The sequence below is a fragment of the Schistocerca serialis genome, chromosome 5 (genome assembly GCF_023864345.2).
Source record: "Schistocerca serialis cubense isolate TAMUIC-IGC-003099 chromosome 5, iqSchSeri2.2, whole genome shotgun sequence".
Lineage (NCBI taxonomy): Eukaryota > Metazoa > Arthropoda > Insecta > Orthoptera > Acrididae > Schistocerca > Schistocerca serialis.
In genome coordinates, this window is record NC_064642.1 from 769,844,397 (window position 1) to 769,862,551 (window position 18,155).

An 18,155-nucleotide genomic window follows, 5' to 3' on the forward strand; every position below is an offset into this window, starting at 1 on the left:
AGATGGTTAAGGTACAGTGACATGTACCATACTTTCGCAATGTAATGTTCTTCAACGAGGAATCCAGAAGCACTACAAACAGCTGCGTCTTCTTGCTAAAGATTTAAGTCTACATCAGACGACAATTCCTTTCACACTGCTGAGAGACAACCATTCGGACTAACGTCGGTGACCGAAAACCGTAATGCCGAAACCAGACAGATGATTTCAGTGATTGCTGCCTACAGCCCGTGGCTTCCAACCGATCTTTCTCCTCATGGTGTACGCCACTTAATTCAGAGCGGAGTCAGCACTTTGGGCCTTAGCGAAACTCCAACGTAAGTTAACTCATGTTCTTGAAGTATAATTCACTGATACACCCTTAACTTTTCTCTAGTTCCATGACAAGGGAAGGTAGTGAGTTTTGTGAAACATCAGCCGTGTCAATTGTGTCTAGGGAATGATGCCAAGCGCTTGTAACTGTAAAGAATGCTAGAAGGCCTTACTCAACGGATAAATTCAGACACAAGATGAGATGTGTAAGACATTGAATTGACGCTGATGAGGAATTAAATTCCCCTTGAAATAATATAGCAGGCTTGGGGGTGGGGATGATAAGTTGCCGGATCACAAGAACATTCGAACGACGTACAATACTCATACTATTTTAAAATTGGAAATTGAACAATTTAATTTCGTATGAAATCGTTGAGTTACTAATCCACAAATTGATTGACATACTTATTAAAAACAAAAAAAAATGGCTCTGAGCACTATGGGACTTAACATCTGTGGTCATCAGTCCCCTAGAACTTAGAACTACTTAAACCTAACTAACCTAAGGACATCACACACATCCATGCCCGAGGCAGGATTCGAGCCTGCGACCGTAGCAGTCGCGCGGTTCCGGACTGAGCACCTTAACCGCGAGACCACCGCGGCCGGCTAAAAACACAATCCAAGTTATTAAAATACAAAATATGATGCAATATAATCTGAGCAGCTGCCACCAGAATTAATTAATTTATTATTAATTATTACATTTTACAGAAATGACTGTATGAAATTTAAAATAAATTTTTTTTGAGAACAATATTAAATTTAAAAAATTCGTAATTGAATAGCACAGAGGTCTAATCAGATCACAAGTTTATAAAATGAATCTGCATGTTCCACATTACAAGTTTCAAACACATATTGAAAATAGCTAACAGGTCGGTAGCATCACTATCATGTGACTGTTTGATCGGAACTGGAAGGAATACCTCTGGTTCTAAGCAAGCGGAATAAGCTGACAACATTAAATTCAAAATATGCTACAAGTGGGAGTTGCAGGGCCAAGAAATTCCTCTTTCTTCACTTAAGCGTAGATGGCAATAGCCACTACAGAAATACACATTCTCAGTAAAGGCATTTATCGTGCCCAGGCCTCTTTAGTTGGACCCACAACATACACAACAGATACATCAACTACCCTCTAACATACGAACTACTAACTAACAAATTACATTTATATCACCAAACAGGCACTGTAAATATACTTTTAAACGGCGAACACTGCTCAAGAAGCACCTGATTCCAAAATAAACAACAAATTTTAATTATAGGTGCGGCCAAACTTAATACAGCAGCTCGAGCACACACATTCATAGAAATGTAGCTTGAATGAGATCAGTTATTGTATTCGTGAATGAAGATGTTTACATGTAACGATGGTTAATCAGCATTGCGAGTCAGAATAGCCACTGCGCAACGCTACATGATCGTGGACACAGCAATCGGACGCTCATCCTAATTTCTTGCAGATCGAAGCGTTGAGTTGAGAGCCGCTTTACCATGGGCTGCCATCAAGTAGGTGCTGTGACTTGTTTGCTAAGAATCAGGAACCAACGGATGCTGTTCATCAAATGTGGCTCTTCCTGTGTACCTCGTCCAGTGCGCCACCTTCCAGAAATTCCAGCGCTCCCTTCCACTTCATCTGGAACAATACACCTTCTGGTGTTACCAGTGGCTCCGCAAAAGCAAACCTCAAAAGACGCAGGCGCGAGTTCTACCTCACAATGTAGAAGCGTCCTATTCATTTAACTAGTACACTAGAATACGTCGTAGTAAAACTTGACCCTTGACCATTAAGTAACATGGAAACTGCACCTACTAACCAACCAAAAGCAAGCTCACACAACGGACTAACCGCCAGACCATAGCAGCTGCAGCCCTATGCTATATTCCACACCTAAAGCGCTTTAATCCGATGTCATCTGGACTTTCGATTCACCAGAATTTTACTACTCCCTTCATACCATCCGATGCCAAGTATTCCACCACGCCTTCCGTCTTCGTCTACCATCCCGCGAAAGTTTCATGTGTGAGTTTATCAATTTTCTCTCTTCCCTCTTCAACATGAACACCTTCTCGCACTCGTCACAACAACCACCCTATCGTTTCAGCCCTGGTTATTAAGGTTATTAACCTTGGTTTTTAATTGCGCCTGAGCCAAAAGATCCCTCCAGCCTTACGTGTACACACACTCCACACCCTGCCGTAATGAAACGGTAGCCTCTCTCCTCTGCCTTACCTACTTGGCTATGAAATTTGCCCAGTGGCTGTAGCCATTATTTCAGTTTGACATAACATTCCTCTTCCTGTTCATGCCAGGACTATTATTCACCTAGTTCCCTCCTTCCCCATCAACTTTTCCATTCCCTCTTCAAACGCTTGGATCACACTTATATCCAGGTCCTTTTCGAAAAACTCTTTCTACAGTCCTCAACTACTCTTCTGTTCCTTTACCATAAGTGCCTCGTTTTTATAAAAACTATTACCAGATGGATGTATTTTTTAAAAACAGGCTACAATATTTTACATAAAATCTTCAAAGCAGTACTGCTTGTCTTAGTAATTTTAGAAACATGTATCTATCTCTTATCTCAATTGTTTAGAAATTATGTTTCTATAATAGCACCAATTATGGCAAATGGTTCAAATGGCTCTGAGCACTATGGGGCTCAACTGCTGTGGTCATCAGTCCCCTAGAACTTAGAACTACTTAAACCTAACTAACCTAAGGACATCACACACATCCATGCCCGAGGCAGGATTCGAACCTGCGACCGTAGCAGTCGCACGGTTCCGGACTGCGCGCCTAGAACCGCGAGACCACCGCGGCCGGCGCACCAATTATGTTTCTGCAGTAATACCAATTAGGACTCCCTCCTCTAAACCACTAGTTCTACGGGTATTGGTTTGAAGTGGTCCTGACTCTACAGTGGGTTGGTTTGGGTTGTTTGGGGGAAAAGACCAAACAGCAAGGTCATCGGTCTCACTTTATTAGGGAAGGATGGGGAAGGAAGTCAGCCGTGCTCTTTAGAGGACCCATCCCAGCATTTGCCTGGAGTGATTAAGGGAAATCACGGAAAAACTGTGATGTCACCGCCAGACACCACACTTGCTAGGTGGTAGCCTTTAAATCGGCCGCGGTCCGTTAGTATACGTCGGATCCGCGTGTCACCACTATCAGTGATTGCAGACCGAGCGCCGCTACACGGCAGGTCTAGAGAGACTTCCTAGCACTCGCCCCAGTTGTACAGCCGACTTTGCTAGCGATGGTTCACTGACAAAATACGCTCTCATTTGCCGAGACGATAGTTAGCATAGCCTTCAGCTACGTCATTTGCTACGACCTAGCAAGGCGCCATGTTCAGTTACTATTGATATTGTAAATAATGTACAAACAAGAGCTACGTTTAACATTACTGGATTAAAGTTAAGTATTCCACCATCTGCGTCCGTTTTTCTAAGTTCTAATTTCCTTGTCGTGTTCCAGACCTCACGCCAGCCTACGTGAGCTAAACGCGTGCCTTTCGGCTTCCTCTAACATTAGTGGGTTGGTCTCCTGCCAATCCACAACAAAAACTAAATCAGAATGGCCGGACGCGGGATTGAGCCGTCACCGTCGTCCTCCCGAATGCGAGTCCAGTGTCTAACCACTGCGCCACCTCGCTCGGTGACTCCACAGTGGGGCTGAGCTCAAACACAGAGTGAAAAGTACTTAAAACACGTAAGATGTTGATCTACTGCCAGCCAGCGCCCATTTGGGGAATTATGCTACAATAAAAACAAATAATAAAATTCGCACCATATTCTAAGAAGAGAGGATATGCAATTTTGTGTAGGGACGTCTCCTATTTTTTGGCTATGGGCGGGTAAAGTGAACGATGTTCTTCACAGTTTCGTTATTTGTCCAACTTCATTCATCATTCTTCTTCAGTAATAAGAATGAACCATTGTAAAATTTTATCATCTGTGATTTTGGTCCTGAATGAGATTCCTTTTGTTGGTGTGAATGTGATTTAGGGTTTGTGACTACGAATTTGGTGGAAGCGTTCTGTAAATACGTTGCAGTAAACACTGAAATGCTTGCGTCTCTATTTGTCGTGTGAGATGCCTTGAGCTGGATACTGTAATCTGCCAACCCCCCGTGCTCAACACACGAACGTTATGCAAACTGGTGTGAGCCTTACATCCCATTAACCCAGCATATTTCTACTTACAGCAGTTCTAAAGTCTCTGTCATCTCGAAACTAGGTTGGATGCAAATGAGAGCAACTCTCATCAATCATCTGTCTTGAAAATTAATTAAACTTCCTACCACACACATATGCAAGGAGGCCAGAAACAGTATGTGAAGTCTGTAAGAATGTTGAATGCTGAAAAATGATTGGTAAAAAAAAGTCGATGCATTGCGCCGTTTCCGAATAAATTAGTAATGAAGTTAGTCAATCACGTCATTATGTGAGCAAATTCAAGCGGTCCTCCAGAGATGGTGTCACCAACCGTCTTTTCCGTTTGCTTTCTTACAACCGAACAATAGAGCGATACAAAAACTGGACAAGGGACGATAGTAAGGATTAAACTCTAACCGTAGGCTGAGCGTTCTTATGCCCTATCTTCCATGCTGTGAGAATAACTGACAATAACTGTATCTGGAAGGCCACTTGAATGTGCGGGTACAACGGCCTGCTTGGCTAATTTTAATGCTAATTAACTCGGAATCTGCACAAAGTATCGACTTTTCTGTTAACAAGTATATCTCTTTACAAGCTATCCTGAAATCTGCGCAAAGCACCGGCTTTTCTCTTAACAAGTGTATCTCTTTAGAAGCTACCCTGGAACACCCTTACAAACTTTTCACACTGTTTCTGCACATCCTGTATAATGTTCCACGTGAAGGCTCCAATTTTACAACGGAACGCCACAACAGTGATAGCACAGAGCAGCTTTGCAGAAGAAGTCGGTCATATTTACGAGGATAATCCCAAAAGTAAGGTCTCCTATTTTTTACAAGTACAAAGACCTGTTTATTTCTACAATGCTTTACATCAGTTTACAGCTTGAACATTTAGCTACTTTTCGACATAATCACCATTTCTGTCGATGCAATTTTGTAGACGCTGTGGCAGTTTTTGTATGCCCATGTCATAGCAGCTCACCGCCATGCTGTTCAGAAAGTTATTATACTCTTCTTTCATCTCGTCGTCGGAGCTGAATCACTGGGACCACAATTAACGCTGACAGGTACTGTAAGGCTCTGAAAAAACGCAGACGGGCGATTCAGAACCGGAAAAGTGGAATGCTGAGCGAGGTCGTACACATTCTCCATGACAACGCTTGCCCACACATCCCCCGGCAAACCGTTGCTCTCCTGCAACAGTTTCAGTGGAACATAATCACCTACCCACCCTATAGTCTAACAAAATGTATCGACTGAAATGGTGATTATGTCGAAAAACAGCTAAATGTTCAAGCTGTAAGCTGATGTAACTAGTAGAAATAAACATGTCTATGTACTTATAAAAAATAGGGGACCTCACTTTTGGGATTAGGCTCGTATTTATAACGGGAAAATACTCCTATCGTAGCACAGAAAATGCGAATATATTTGAAAACACTCCAACTGAAAAGTGGGGTACCAGCTGTCTCATTCCACCTCCCTCAACACCTTTAGATACTTTGGAAAAAAATTTGGTATGTGAACATATTAGCTCTTTTGTTAAAATTCCCACAAGATCCCGTAATTGTAACTTACACCCGCTAGTCCACCGCTGTAAGTTGCGCGTACTCATCCACTCCAAATTGCCCTTTCTAACTCACACATTTAGTCTGACTCATTATCATTCTCCATTTGTGCCTCTCTGTCATTGTATCCTGTGTCACAGTCGCAGCCCCGTTCGTTCAGTGCTACTGCTACAGTCTACCCTCGCTGCCATTACCTCCTTCTAACTCTCTTGCTGCTAATAAATCATTTCTTACATCCTACTGCTGCTGTCTCGTTTCACTATCTCTTTTCCTCGTTGTCATTATCATATACTTTGTGTCTCATTATCACATCCACTTCATCCTTGAACCCATGAAAAATAAATACAGTATCATCTTTGGTCTTGATTGGCAGAGTTGTAACGACATGTAAAAAAAGCTAATAATATAGTGTAACTATATCCACCAAGATAGTGTTTCAGCTTAATTTAACATGTGTAAATTCGTAAGACTGAAACAATATTGCTCGTACAAATAGTTACTAATACAATACGATTGCATTGTCTCCCTCATTTGGCCAGAAATAGGTATAAAGTTTACTTGTTAAATTACTTGAGCATAATTATCTCCAAGAATAATGACTTGCGAATAACTGTCTTTAATGACTCAGTGTACAACGTTGCACATGTCCAGTAGTTAATAAAATGATACAAAATGTATACGGGGTGGTCAATTGATAGTGACCGGGCCAAATATCTCACGAAATAAGCATCAAACGAAAAAACTACAAACAACGAAACTCGTCTAGCTTCAAGAGGGAAACCACATGGCACTATGGTTGGCCTTCTAGAAGGCGCTGCCTTAGGACAAACGGATATCAACTGCGTTTTTTAATTAGGAACCCACATTTTTTATTACATATTCGTATAGTACGTAAAGAAATATGAATGTTTTAGTTGGACTACTTTTTTCGCTTTGTGATAGATGGCGCTGTAATAGCCACAAACGTATAAGTACGTGGTATCACGTAACATTCCGCCGTTGCGGACGGTATTTGTTTCGTGATACATTACACGTGTTAAAATGGACCGTTTACCAATTGCGGCAAAGGTCGATAACGTGTTGATGTATGGCTACTGTGATCAAAATGCCCAACGGGCGCGTGCTATGTATGCTGCTCGGTATCCTGGACGACATCATTCAAGTGTCAAGACCGTTCGCAGGATAGTTACGTTATTTAAGGAAACAGGAAGTGTTCAGCCACATGTGAAACGCCAACCACGACCTGCAACAAATGATGTTGCCCAAGTAGGTGTTTTAGCTGATGTCGTGGCTAATCCGCGCATCAGTAGCTGACAAATTGCGCGAGAAAAGGGAATCTCAAAAACGTCGGTGTGGAGAATGTTACAGCCGGCCGGAGTGGCCGTGCGGTTCTAGGCGCTACAGTCTAGAGGCGAGCGACCGCTGCGGTCGCAGGTTCGAATCCTGCCTTGGCCATGGATGTGTGTGATGTCCTTAGGTTAGTTAGGTTTAATTAGTTCTAAGTTCTAGGCGACTGATGACCTCAGAAGTTAAGTCGCATAGTGCTCAGAGCCATTTGAACCATTTGAGAATGCTACATCAACATCTATTGCACCCGTACCATATTTATATGCACCAGGAATTGCATGGCGACGACTTTGGACGTCGTGTACAGTTGAGCCACAGGGAACAAGAGAAATTACGTAACGATGACAGACTTTTTGCACGCGTTCTGTTTAGCGACGAAGCGTCATTCACCAACAGCGGTAACGTAAACCGGCATAATATGCACTTTTGGGCAACGGAAAATCCACGATGGGTGCGACATGGGGAAGTGTAAGGTCAATGAGTCGGATACGAGTTTTGCAACTGTGAAATACTTTCCTACATTATAGAAGCGAATATTCAATTTGAACTAATATTGCGAAAATGTTGTGCTTGGATAGCTTAGACTGAAAATATTTCTGTTTATTTCAAAGGAAAACAATTGATTTTCTAAAACCTTGTCTGTCATACACAACTTGAAACAGGTCATGTCGATCAAATCGTCTGGAAGAACTGACAGCGACGTATATCGGAAGGCAGTAAGATCTCTTGCCTTTTGATTTGGCAGTACTCGACAGCCATTTCTAGGCGCAAGTAAATGAAGAAAGGCAGCACGTTTCTGCTATCAAGTAAAGTCTTCATCAATTACTTTAGTTTTCATGTAATCTACGAGTAATTGCTGATGTTTGATATTAACATGAAAATGATTCCGTAGACAGGGAAAGAACCTGTTCTTGGGAAACTACTTCTATATTGACCAAAAGGCAAGCACGTGTGTTCCAGCAGCGGTATGAATAAAACGATGGTAATAATGACGGCAATAATCGAATTATCCGGTAACTTCACACTTCATGGTGGATTTTCTCGAACTTAGAAATTTTCTCAATTTGTGAAAATTCAAAATGGCTTTACTTCCAGCCTATGATGCCTAGAAGAGTCTTTACATCCTGCTGACATGAGAATAGCATAATCTCCGCGTCAGAAGCTTACTTCTCCTTAATCATTTAATAGACTCGCATTTTTTCCACCGTGACTAATTTTGTAAGCTGAGCACATCATTCGTTTCAGCACACTCTTGAGGCTGCGAAATGTGGGCACAATGGTCTGGTGGAACGAATTATCACAGGTGCACTGCGTGGGTTCAGGAATTTACTTTTAAGAGGCAGAAACAGATTTATTTTACCTCTGGTAACCTCAAGAGAAAGAAGTTATAATCCATAATCCGCATTAAACATCACGTTCCTTCATTACCAACTGGGCAGAGCCGGTTTACGTTGGGAAATGACATAGCGGAAGTCATAGGAAACAGAAATACAGTCGCCAGTAAACTCACTTACATTAGAAAATTTTATTTTATTTGATGAACCGATAGCCATTTAAAGTAACAGATCTCTTATTTTACTTGTGCTTGATTGAACTAGAGACGTTGAAAAATTTGGTGCTGGACTGTGATTCGAATTCGTATCTCCTCTTTCGAGGATCTGAATCTCTCAGAACAGTATAGTTCAATCATTTCGTTCCTTTTCTCAAGACTGCAATCTTCTCTAGGTCTCCTCCAAAGGATCCAGTACAAAAATTATCATAATTTCATTTCAAGCCCTATCAAGTGCACACCCACCTGCTAGTGAAAATTAACGTGTATTTTTAATGTCTGTTCACGTGTTACCAACAATCGCAGTAGGTGTCGTTATTTCTGGTCAAACACGCACACATCTTACTGTTGGTGAGTAAGCAACTGATACTTACGCTATATTCGTGGATGCACCGTAGGTGTGCAGTTCGATTGTCGCTTAGCCACAAAACTTTATTTCCTTATTTTAGATTCAAACACCCAGCAGCTCGTAAGAAAAACCGATACGTAACATTTTATTTCTCTTTGTTAACAATCCGATTACGTGTTGGGTTCGTATCTCCGTCACAGAACTTCACATCTTGCACTTCATCTTTAAATGCATGTGTGGTGTCACCGCCAGACACCACACTTGCTAGGTGGTAGCCTTTAAATCGGCCGCGGTCCGGTAGTATACGTCGGACCCGCGTGTCGCCACTGTCAGTGATTGCAGACCGAGCGCCGCCACACGGCAGGTCTAGAGAGACTTCCTAGCACTCGCCCCAGTTGTACAGCCGACTTTGCTAGCGATGGTTCACTGACAAATTACGCTCTCATTCGCCGAGATGATAGTTAGCATAGCCTTCAGCTACGTCAATTGCTACGACCTAGCAAGGCGCCATTATCTTTTGCTATTTATCTTGTGATGCATGTACCGGCAGACCGATGTTCACCAATTATAGATTAAAGTCAAGTATTCCCGCAGTTACGTACTTATTTTGCTAGACTCAACTCCTTTAACTGTTCCAGACCTCACGCCAGCCTGCGTGAGCTAAACGCGCGCCTTTCGGCTACCCGTCACTGTGGATTGGCTGTCTTGCCAGTCCACAACAGCATGCACACTTTGTTACTTCAGAATGGAGGTATATCAGACATCTTTCGTGGTTAGCTAACAGAGACGAAAGGGTCTTGATAGGGGTCCCGGTTTATTACAAAAACTGTCGTCTTTTATTTTCAAGTTTAGATTTGGTTACTGGTATTGGCAAAAACTTCGGTATTTCATGACTCTTTATGGGTAGTCATCAATATGATGTGATTAGATTACATTAGATTAATTCTTGTTCCATAGATCATGAATACGACATTTCGTAATGATGCGGAACGTGTAATTTTAAATGAAAGATTTCTTTACATATCATGATTCAATTTCTTTACAACAATTTTTTACACACGCTCTCTCTCTCTCTCTCTCTCTCATTCTTTTTTATTTCTCTCTCTCTCTTCCTCTCTTCCTCTCTCTCTCTCTCTCTCTCTCTCTCTGTCTCTCTCTCACACGCACACACAGACACTCTCTCTGTCACACACACACACACACACACACACACACACACACACACACATTATTTTATTATTTTTATTTGTTTGTTGTTGTCGACTATCGGTGAGGCACGAAACGCCTGTGAATGAGTTTCTTAGTTTTGTGTACACTATCGAAAGAAATATAGAAACAACTATGAGAGTTACTGATTTATGATGCTCAGTTTGCAGTCAATTCTGAGTATTTTTAGTAACTACGTTTCAGTCCATCACCCTAGTTATAGTAATGCGAATCAGTCGCATTACGTATTCCAGGCCGTAGCAGCTGCGACTTGGAGACACCAGCTATGGTCACTTACCAGCCCGCTGTAGGATCACATCGGTTCGTCTTCTTCCTGCTGGTACTGTAACTGAGATTTGGCAACAAGGCAACGTATGTTTGGCAACTCTGTGATCGACGAGTTACTTCCTTGTGTGGACGGAATTAAGCCTCAAAGTTAACTTGATTTTACCTGTCATTTCCATTGAATAATCTTAGTTATTATCGCTTGAGGTGTAACAAAAGATTGTAAACTTACGGTTTTCAGCCCAGGAAAGTCGTTGCAGGTGGAAATCGCAACTAATCTCGTCGTTTAAATAGCGGTTTATGAGTTCTAGCCACTATTGGCCTCGTAAGAGGAAGCTCTCACACACACATACCTGTTCGCCAGCTATGTGGTAACGTGCTGACTTGTGAAAAAGCTTGTTATGGTTCGCAGCTCCAGTCTCACTGACTTCAACGTTTTCACCCCTTCTGTAAAAGAGCTACAAGCAGTCAGATTAAACATCAATAAGGAAATCGTAAGAAAATACTTTCGGCTCATAGTGCAATGGTGAAAAACTTACAATGCTGCACAACAGGTAGCGCCTCTTCCCGCTGCAGACAAGCAAATTTTGGGTTTCTAGAAAAACATAACTATATTTATGAAATGCCACATTTGCATACCTCTTGAGTATGACACAGCATACCAATTAAACACAGAGCCAATCAAAATCTAAGTGAGTAGTATTTTACTAATTCGTGTCGATAGAAGCATGCTTGTGTACAGATACTCAGTTTTATTAAGACAGACTTTCGTCGTAAGGTTATCGTGGGTAGTTTTATTTCATTTCTTATAATACAGTGCACAGTTTTCGTAAGGTTTCCTTTAGTGTTGTTGAAACAATAGTAAACATGAGACTGAAATTAATCATCAACGATATATGCGAATTCTCTGATATTATCTATAACAGTCTGATGATGCACATGCAGTTTATTGATTACATGCATGTAGAAAACTTATTCTGAGTTAAAGCTGTCAAACAATGTTTGAAGAAGAATAAAATGCCACTACCACACGACAACTAATGTAGAAAATACTTTTCTGACGTATTTGGGCACGATGCGCTCTCCCCATACATAATACAAAAGCTTCGCGATGCATCTGCTGCCTGGCTGTCTATTAAACCTGAAAAGAACAAAATGTCACAGAAGTTATGAAACTTCCCCTTTGAACAATTTATACATGACTGTGCTTAAACTGACATAAAATATTTTTAGCGCAACGCAATCTGACTATCAAAGATCCCTGCAAAAGAATGGCCCTGACTAACATTAACCTATACCTTTCACAAATCACTTACCTCACAAAAATCTTCGCTACTCAAGCTACTGCAATACAGTGAGCGCCACCACTGGCAGCTAAATAAAAGATTCAGACTACTGAAGGCACTAACTACTGATAGGGATAGTTAGCAAATGAAAGATATTAATAGAGAACAAACAATGTATTTACCTTGATATCATCATATATAAATATAGCAGTTCATGACAAATTTCAAAACTCCGCCATCTCTCTCCCCACATCCACCACTGCTGGCGGCTCACCTCCAACTGCGCAACGCTACGCGCTGTTAACATCCAGCTGCCCCTCTACAATGGCAGACAACAATGCAAACTAGCCACAGACTGCACACAGCACAACCAGTGATTTCATTTTCATACAGAGAGCGCTACGTGGCGGCGGCGTTACCAATACAAGAACCTAAACAGCCTACTTACATAAAGAAAACATAAACAGCCTACTTACATAGCCCCCATGCTCCCCACAAAAAATTTTTACAAATGGTGTTGGGCACTGGCCAATACAGATTTGACAAAAATTTTTCACAATTACAGTAACAAAGATATAAACTACAAGAAAAAAATCAGAAGATTCCAGTGAGGTATCCTCGGCTAAGGGACGACATATGAAACTTCCCCTTTGAACAATTTATACATGACTGTGCTTAAACTGACATGAAATATTTTTAGCGCAACGCAATCTGACTATCAAAGATCCCTGCAAAAGAATGGCCCTGACTAACATTAACCTATACCTTTCACAAATCACTTACCTCACAAAAATCTTCGCTACTCAAGCTACTGCAATACAGCGAGCGCCACCACTGGCAGCTAAATAAAAGATTCAAACTACTGAAGGCACTAACTACTGATAGGGATAGTTAGCAAATGAAAGATATTAATAGAGAACAAACAATGTATTTACCTTGATATCATCATATACAAATATAGCAGTTCATGACAAATTTCAAAACTCCGCCATCTCTCTCCCCACATCCACCACTGCTGGCGGCTCACCTCCAACTGCGCAACGCTACGCGCTGTTAACATCCAGCTGCCCCTCTACAATGGCAGACAACAATGCAAACTAGCCACAGACTGCACACAGCACAGCCAGTGATTTCATTTTCATACAGAGAGCGCTACGTGGCGGCGGCGTTACCAATACAAGAACCTAAACAGCCTACTTACATAAAGAAAACATAAACAGTCTACTTACATAGCCCCCATGCTCCCCACAAAAAAATTTTACAAATGGTGTTGGGCACTGGCCAATACAGATTTGACAAAAATTTTTCACAATTACAGTAACAAAGATATAAACTACAAGAAAAAAATCAGAAGATTCCAGTGAGGTATCCTCGGCTAAGGGTCGACATATGAAACTTCCCCTTTGAACAATTTATACATGACTGTGCTTAAACTGACACAAAATATTTTTAGCGCAACGCAATCTGACTATCAAAGATCCCTGCAAAAGAATGGCCCTGACTAACATTAACCTATACCTTTCACAAATCACTTACCTCACAAAAATCTTCGCTACTCAAGCTACTGCAATACAGCGAGCGCCACCACTGGCAGCTAAATAAAAGATTCAAACTACTGAAGGCACTAACTACTGATAGGGATAGTTAGCAAATGAAAGATATTAATAGAGAACAAACAATGTATTTACCTTGATATCATCATATATAAATATAGCAGTTCATGACAAATTTCAAAACTCCGCCATCTCTCTCCCCACATCCACCACTGCTGGCGGCTCACCTCCAACTGCGCAACGCTACGCGCTGTTAACATCCAGCTGCCCCTCTACAATGGCAGACAACAATGCAAACTAGCCACAGACTGCACACAGCACAGCCAGTGATTTCATTTTCATACAGAGAGCGCTACGTGGCGGTGGCGTTACCAATATAAGAACCTAAACAGCCTACTTACATAAAGAAAACATAAACAGCCTACTTACAGTTAGCCCTTTTTCCACATGCGACTATTTTGGGTTGAGAAGTGAAGGGAATTATGTTTAAAGTTCCATTAGATTGGTAACTTCAGCAGACAGCAGAGTTGCCTTTTAAAAAAATATAGTAGTAAATTTTTCGAACTCGGGATATCTTATTTAAGGTGCAGGGCACTTACCATTACGCTACCAGCTGACACATAGCTCCAGCATCTCCAGAGCTGAACAACAATTCCTCCAGAACTTCTGCATACCAAAGCGCTACAAGATAATGCAAATGGCCGGGCCTAGACTTCTGACGATGAGAGAAACAGTTAAAGATTTTCTTTTGTGCTGCACGACGTTTTTTACAAACAGATAGTACAATAGAATAGCTCAAGTGGAAAGGAACACTTCCTACACTGTTGGCAGTTCTGTGTAGGTGGCAGTTACGTGATTTTATTTCGGTGATTACAAAATAGAGTCGAATGTATACAATGGGTAGCCGAGGCAGCTAGATCATGGTGGTTTGGTCAACAAAGTAAATGAATTTACTGAACATGCTGCAACTTACGACAGGGAGCCTGTGTGTCAGAATTCTCATCCGGTGTGGCGCAACGGCGTTACAATAGAAAAATGAGTCACAGAAAAGAGGGTTCCATTCCCACTTCTGTCAATGTTTTTAGATAGGGAGAGAAAGCTTCCATTCTCTTCTGACTACATCAAGTTAAGAAGATATAATGGCAGTGTGGTCTGAAATTCACATTAAATATGATATTCCTTCTCGGCCAAGTAGACGTTAGGTTGAGCCACAATAAAGTATGGAGTGGCGACATGTAGAAACTCTATCACCAGTAACCTTTCTTATACTAGTTATTTATTCCTACTGACGAAACAAACGCTATGTAGAGTCCAGGACACTTATTCCATCTTTTATCTGAGATTTTGTATGTCGATAAAATTGGTTCTGAACTGAGAATGCAACTCAGACCGCCCTTAACTCGGAATATGATCCCATCGTGGCAATACAGCTCGGCTACAATTTGTTGTTTGTTCAAAACTGCAGATTACTCAACATCTCCACATATTACGTGTGAATGGGTTCGAATCCTGGCCCGGAACTAAAGATTTCATTATGTATTATCAAGCTCTAGCATGAGAACACCTATCTGCTGGTGTATAATGTGGTGTCACCGCCAGACACCACACTTGCTAGGTGGTAGCCTTTAAATCGGCCGCGGTCCGTTAGTATACGTCGGACCCGCGGGTCGCCACTGTCAGTGATTGCAGACCGAGCGCCGCCACACGGCAGGTCTAGAGAGACTTCCTAGCACTCGCCCCAGTTGTACAGTCGACTTTGCTAGCGATGGTTCACTGACAAATTACGCTCTCATTTGCCGAGACGATAGTTAGCATAGCTTTCAGCTACGTCATTTGCTACGACCTAGCAAGGCTCCATTATCATTTGCTATTTATCTTGTGATGCATGTACCGTCAGACCGAGGTTCACCAATTATGGATTAAAGTTAAGTATTCCAGAAGCTACGTACCTTTTTTGCTAGTCTCTATTCCTTTAACTGTTCCAGATCTCACGCCAGCCTGCGTGAGCTTAAACGCGTGCCTTTCGGCTTCCTCTCATAGTGGCTTGGCTGTCTTGCCAAGTCACAACAGATACTAATTTTGATTTTTAATGTTTTTTCATTTGTTGCCAACACTAAAGATATCTGACGTTTTTGACTCCCAGTGGGACAAAGAACTATTTGCGAAATCACTGTAAGTTCAAGATGTTATTCCGACCTGCTGGTGGAGAAAAATTCGGTAGCTGACGTCTCTTTGTGTTTAGTCAACAACGATATGTGTGGGGCTCTATTCCCAGTGAGCACTGAACTCTTCGTCATATTATTTCTAGTTGAAACATGCTCACATGTCGCTGCTGGTGCAAGAAACCCATATTTAACGTTCGTTTTCTCTAGAATGTAACAGCGATAGGTGCCGGGCTGGAGTCCTGGGAAGGAAAAAATTAATGTTCCTTCTCGTCATTTCAGTTAAAACATCTAGCTACTGGCAAGGATATCCGATATGTCACAGTTGGTTGTGTTTCGATATCAATCCGATTAGGTCCTGGGTTCGAATCCCTGTCCAACACAAAGCTTTACTTCACGGCATTTCAAGTAAGTTACTTGTGAAGAAGCAATATTTAACATCTCTCGTAGTTCGTTAACAGGGACAAGAGATGCTGGGGAGGAATTCGCGTCCGTTAAAAATGTTTGTGTTTGCAATTTAAAGTTGATATTTGCTAACTGATACTGTCTAAAATCGAAGTATATCACTCTCTGTATGCCTAATCAGAAATGACAGTTTGCTTCGGTCACGAAATCTTTGCTTAGTCTGCCTGACCTGGGATTCAATCCATATGCAGAACGAGACGGTTCGTCGTGTCATTTGAAGTTACGTGGGTTAAAATTAAACAAAAATTGGGTAGCTCGGTGTGGTAACTTTCATTCAAGGTGAGAATGCCGGAAGGGGCGCACAAACTGTGGAAAGCGGCCACAGGTGGTCGAGGAGTGCCTCGACAGGAGGCATGCGAACTGCCATCTTGTGAAAGACTAGCCACATGTAAGCCCTAAGCTCGGCTTATCTGCCCTCTCTTCTCGAGCCTACCCCCTGGGACAGCTGTTGCCACCAAGCAGGGCAGTCTGACTGAAACATTCAGAGTTTCCTGTGTGTTTCTTTCCAACCCCTGAGTCGATGCTGATATTTAACATTTAGTCTTAAGTGGAATTGGAATCGTGCTATTACTTGTCTTAAGTGGAATTGGAACGATTCCCACTGTCAGATACAAAATGAAAAAGAGATTGTCTAATTTCTTCGTTCAGTAAAAGCAAGACGAATAACTGTTTCTTCCCCCAAGAAATTACATCTAAATACACGTTTGATACTCTCATTCTGAATTACATCGTCATAACATCAAACACAGGTTGCAACTTCTACGTTCTTAGTTGGGGAAGTGCTATTAAATCGATTCGGTGCATTTACGAAATAATTCGTTAGGGTGACAGCAAGAGGATATACACATGTTATCTCGATATAAACATCTCGTCTAGCTCTCTCAGTGCTCTTATGGCTTTAAATGGCGGCTGACAAGAAATGTCATTTAGAAACACATAATGTTGATATAAGCATTTCGTCTAACACGCTCAGTACTCTTGAGGCTTTAACTGAATATCGGGAAAGACAGATAGCTGTTTCCCTGGGGCAGAAACTTTCAGCCAGCGGAAGGCCCAATATGCTATTACAATATCACCCTCTACCATCAACTAATGAATCAGGTCATAACCTTCCGAACTTTAATGACCAGTGGCAGAGATTAGTAGCCTCCCATAAATAGAAAACTTCTGAATTGTCATAATAACAAAACGCTCCTCGACGTACTTGGGACTGACAATCTAAAATCAAAGAATAAGGAATCATAAGGGAAAATACAGAGAACATAAGAATGTGACAGAATGATACATGGCATTTCCTAATCTCTAGCAGTTCATTTGAAGGTTCTGAAACAAAATATATATGACATCCCTAAGAAAACATCGGCTACAATTCTCGTTGGTCGCCACTGCACTATTCTATCTATAACAGCCAGAAACCTGAATTGTCTTCCTAACAATGAGCGAACCTCGACTAAAAACTTGTATGAATCATAATAACCATTCGTGTGTTTACGGGTACACAAACACAGTCTCCCAAAACACAAGCAAAATCCCTAGTCGAAACAACTACAGGCATAACTTAACCTAAGACAAATGAAACAGAAATGACATAACAGGAAAGCAAATACAAACTGATTACAGAGTATGAACAAAACTAAATCTACTGTACAAAAGGTTTAAGGTAGGAAAACGGTTAATCCCTTTCGCCTTCTTCATAGCGCAGAGTCTCTACAACGACGGCATTGGTGAAGACTAAATTTTTGATGTGGTAAGACCCAAGTACAGTAAGAAAACTTTCGTTTCTGGTTCTTCACTTAACAGAAGAGGCGGTGATTTTTCATCGCTACCTGCTGTTGTGGGAAGACGGAAAGTTGTTACACATTCTTCTCACTTATCTTCTTTTGCAGCACAGCCTTCCTA